The following is a 5000-nucleotide window of genomic DNA, read 5'->3' as shown; positions in this document are numbered from 1 at the left end:
CATTCAGCCAACTTCCAGGAAGTATTCTGCGATGGATCCAAACACAGCTTGAATTTAAAAAAGGGACAATGAGAAACTTACCACAATATGTGTACCAGGAAGTTAATTTTCTAACCCCTCATCAAACATAACCAGGTACGACTGCCAGCAATACAATTTGTAATGATTTCAAATAATCAAAATGTTTGCCATCGGGTCAAGTACCCTGTGAAGGTTGATGGCGCAATTAATCACATGCAGAAACCCTAAGTCCATGGCCACAATTACCGGGACATTACCCAATCACTATACATCTTGTCTGCTGTTCCAACCCACTACTTTGCCTTAAACTAAAACAAATGCACACACTGAGTGGCCAGAATTAAAGTATCCCTTTAGTAGATCTAGTTGAGATGAAGTCCAAGAACTACTCTGAAGGGTCCGCCGAAACCTCTCTTAGTGGTTAAGAGGTCTGACAGAGAAAGAGAAAGAGAAAGAGAGAGAGAGAGAGATGGAGTGAGAGAAAAACAGAGAGAGAAGGGCAGAGAAATTTGCTTAACCTTTACACAGGTGCCTATGCGGTCACTCTTGGGACTCGGTTCACTGTTATATACAATATATACAGAAAAGTCTAGCAACATATCAGGCCCAGAAAGAATAGGCAAAGGAAATCGATGGCGGGGTCAAAGACACATGAAACAAAAGAAAAAACAGAGTAAATGGCCCAATCGCTGCGCGCAACCACATTTGGTCAAGCCTTAATGGAACACAACGACAGGAGGACGATTAAGAGGGATTCTGGATGAGAGGAGGAAGAACGATAGAGACGAAAAGCTGAAAGAGTGACCAAAAACAACAAGAACAAAGCGAGAGAAGGCACAAGAGACTTGAAAACTGTTTGCAGCCATGCTGTGGATCATTCTAGAAACACATACTCAATCACCAATAGCGCATGTGTACAGGGACATACAACTGCAAAAATACCAAATTACAGGCGGAGAAGCAAGCCCTATTTCACAGTGTATAAACAGCCGCTCATTTATACTTTAAGATGGGTCTTGGACATCTCCAACCTAAAACACATACAGACACACACACACAGTTCATACACAATATGATACACACGCACACAAACATCTAGTGAGTCATATAACTGAATTATTGGTGTAGAAGCACCCCTGGGCCAGCCAGCCCTCGCTAAATTGTAACTGTTTAAGGCCAAACAGGCCTTGCATGTTGCTGAAAGACAACTGTGGAAATACCAGTCTGTGTGTCTCCTCTGGGCTGTGCTATAAATCCAACAAATAACAGTTAGGGCTCCACCATCGGTGAGCGCATGTTGCTCAAGTAAACAGCCATCCATCCCGCGTCCACGCTCCGACCACAGCCGGAGTCACAGAAGACGACGGGTAGGATGAAATATGTATATGCTTTTCAATATATAGTACCGCTGTGGCGGAAGAGAAAACAACATGTACCCATCACTTCAGCGTTATGCCTTCTAGGCTGTACGGTGAGTGTAGCAGTCACACTAAAAATGGACACCTTCATTTTGACCAATTGGATTTCTCATTGGAGACTTCGGCCCCGGGGTAATTACGAACTTTGATTAATGGATGTCGAAACCAATCACACGGAGGCAATCAACTAATCAATAAATTAGCCGATGGCTCTGGCGGCCGAAGAAACACGGTTAAGAAACCTAAGCGAATCCTTTATGCCACATTTTCCCCTAATCCTCAATATAGTGGTAACAACTTAACCACTACCTTATCATCCATTAGCAGTTTAAAGGACTTTTTTCATTCCATTTACAATTAATTAACACCATTGGAGTTCAATTATCCTTTCACTACAAATCCAGGTGTTTGAGTTCAAATTGCCCCAAAGTACAGTATGACTTTAATAAATATATAAAAGATTTAATTAAATATGACTCTGGAAACGTTTGACTGGCTTAGTCTCCAAGACAAAACACAGACTTCCCAAAGGCAGTGCGCGCACGTGCGTGCGTGCGTGCGTGCGTGTGTGCGTGAGTAAGAAATTGTGTGTGTGTGGGAGGGTGTGTACTACATGTGTGTATCCAGAACCCAAGCACGAGGTCATGGTAAAAGCTAGCAAAGAGGAACAGATAAAAGTGCACCCTGGTAACAGCAGCATTAGAGAGATGCATATTAATCAGATATTATAGGATGGCCTGCTGCTGAGCCAGCACAGCAGGGGTTGTCACAGAGACCTGAATCCGTCAGCGATCTTCGCAATGTAGCAGGAGGTGGGATCCGCAAGTCCTTGGTGCATTAGTAGCTCATGCAGAGCCACACCACTTCAAACACACATGTACGTACACTCTCTTCGTCGATCAACACACACACACACACACACACACACACACACACACACACACACACACACACACACACACACACACACACACACACACACACACACACACACACACACGTACACTCTCTTCGTTGTTCAACACACACACACACAGACACATGTATACTCTCTTCATCGTTTAACACACGCACACGCACTCACACGTTTTCAGATGCATGAAGCCAGTCTGAACCAAATGACTATTGACGGGCTGATGTCAAGCCCAAAATGTCTGAAAGCAAGCGTGTGCCTGGAGACAGAGAGAGAGTGAGCAGAGGCAGTGAGTCACTCTGCCGGCGGTGTGTGGTACAGTGCTTCAGCAGTTAGCACATAAGCACAGCCAAACCTAGAACCAAAACTTTGTCTTCTTGTAGGGCACATTTCTAGGTTCCCATATATATTTTATGTATTTATGTTCGCCCCTGCAGACCGGACAGTGAAGATGGACCGGGCAGTGGGTTTGAAGAGATGGAAGATATCTAGCGTAGGATTGCAGGTCGGAATCTAACCTGGGTTGCTACAAGGCCTGTTAACACTAGCGTCTCTAGAGCAACCAAGATTCCTGTGTTTTTTTGCTTTGGTTTTTGCATTCTCTCAGTGCCCTTGTTGGCACACTCGGGTGCTGCTACTCACATTCCTGCAGGACAGGGTACCTAGCAGCCTGATAAAGAGCACTCAAGGCTCAGTGTTGAATAAGCAGCAGCGGTTAATTTTAATGCTGCAAGAAGGTTGAGCTTCTCGTGCAACCAATTGTTTATTTTTATTCAATTCCATAGTGTCGAATTCGAGCTGAAAAAGTGGGTTCATTAAACATTACGTGGCATCAGCTGATATAGAAAAAATAAGGAAGAAAAACTATTTCACGAAGGAGGGGGCTGCAAAAACGAACACGCCATCACGTCCACTCACAGACACTGCTACACACACGCCAAGCCTTTGGGGTGCAGAGGTCTTGGATTATTAACAGGTCATGACTTATGTAGAAGGGTTAAGACTTTGATACCCCCCCCCCCCCCCCACACACCACCATCCTGCTACCCCAATCCCATGTTCCCTCCTGGGTTTGCTGCTCGCATCCACCTACACTGAACTTATCCTCAGATAGGACATGTTCACACAAGGCCAAGCCCAGGAGTGTGTCTGCTAGGGTGTTCAGACACAGCGAGAGAGAGAACACAGATAGCCAAAACACCGATATATCTTGGCCTTTTTCGATCTCCTTCCCCCCACCTATCTTTAAAGTGGACTCCAGTGCTTCTAGGGAAGAGACAACAGGCGTGCAGACTACAGGGTACTGCCCTACAGGAAGAGGAGGATTTCAAGCCCCTTCAACCAAAAAAAAGAATGGAACAAGAGCCTCCACCGACGGGTGAGCAGGTACTTTGGGGATGGCTCACACCTCATATATTCAACATCCTAAATCTGTCCAACACCACATCAGCACATGGCCCCACAGGCGCCCAGGAGAAGAAGAAGTGCTGTGTAGTTTTGGTTGCCTCACATTTGTACCCACCGTTAAAAACATACGTTTTGTGTGCCTTTTTTAAATCACCCATTTTGTTACCTGTGTATTGATTTTTGTCCCATTCGTCAATTAAAAACATCAAATTAATGGTTGGTTAAAGAGGTCTTGTAACAGAGTAGGCCGGAGCCATGTCTAGAATGGTGACCGCGTGTAGACCCTGGGCACACGCAACAGAAAAAGACAATGGCAGACGAACAGCAGCACGGAAATTAGTTTACTTCAATTGAATTGAATGGTGAACAAAAGCTTTTCAACACTCCGGCCTTCACAATTGCCCACTAATAACCAGTTTTTCATTATTTCTAAAGGCCACTTTGTAATTATTATTTTTTTACCATTCGAAAAATTCTCATTTGCTTATCAGTGCTTATTAAATATCATGTTTGTCGTACAAACGTAGAGCCAAGTCCCCATCTGCTTATAATGCACATAACAGGTTTCAATATCTAGCACAATGTAGGATGAAATGGTATGAACAACTAAAAGTGTGTGCATAGACACACGTGCACGTGTGTGCACGTGTGTGCACGTGTGTGCGTGTGTGTGCGTGTGTGTGTGTGTGTTTTTAGATCTCAGCAAGCATACATTTGCCTTTAACAAATAAATGCTGCCAAACTATTATCTATTAAGAAAAACATCATTATGTTCATGTAGTGTTTTCTGGGATTCCTAGGGCTAGCGCCCTAATATTGTCAGTTAAAAAGTGCTTCGTGTGACATCCACATCAATACAAGTTCTGACAAATAGATCCTGTCTGCATGAACTGCACAAAATGATACAGGCTGGGATTTGAGGCTTACTCTTCTGTAACACCAACAGAAAGGATTGGAGCTCTAAGTAGAGACACAGATAATAAAAAGTAGGCTGATTGAGCAGAGGATAAAAGAATGCTTTAGAAAAATGTGTTTTATGTATTATTTTATATATTTACCATTGTGCGCGTGTCCTTTTTATCTGATTGTTTGAGTGTATTTTAGTTTTTGGTTAGTTTGCTCTATGAGAAGAAGGGAACAGCAAATGGGTATGACAAATGTAATTATTGGATGTGAGTGAACAACCACCAGCATTCCCAGAGCGACAACAAACAACGATGTTATCACGGGGGGGCAATGTG

The 5000-nt window shown here is 43.7% G+C and overlaps 1 protein-coding gene across 2 annotated transcripts in view; it reads right to left on the bottom strand.

Moving 5' to 3' along the window:
* Positions 1 to 5000, bottom strand: part of fbxl17 (F-box and leucine-rich repeat protein 17) — a 193357-nt gene that overhangs the window by 153532 nt on the left and 34825 nt on the right. The gene's annotated exons all lie outside the window — the stretch shown is intronic.

Source organism: Gadus macrocephalus, chromosome 6, assembly GCF_031168955.1.
Source record: "Gadus macrocephalus chromosome 6, ASM3116895v1".
Taxonomy (NCBI): domain Eukaryota; kingdom Metazoa; phylum Chordata; class Actinopteri; order Gadiformes; family Gadidae; genus Gadus; species Gadus macrocephalus.
This window is presented reverse-complemented; position numbering and strand designations above follow the sequence as displayed.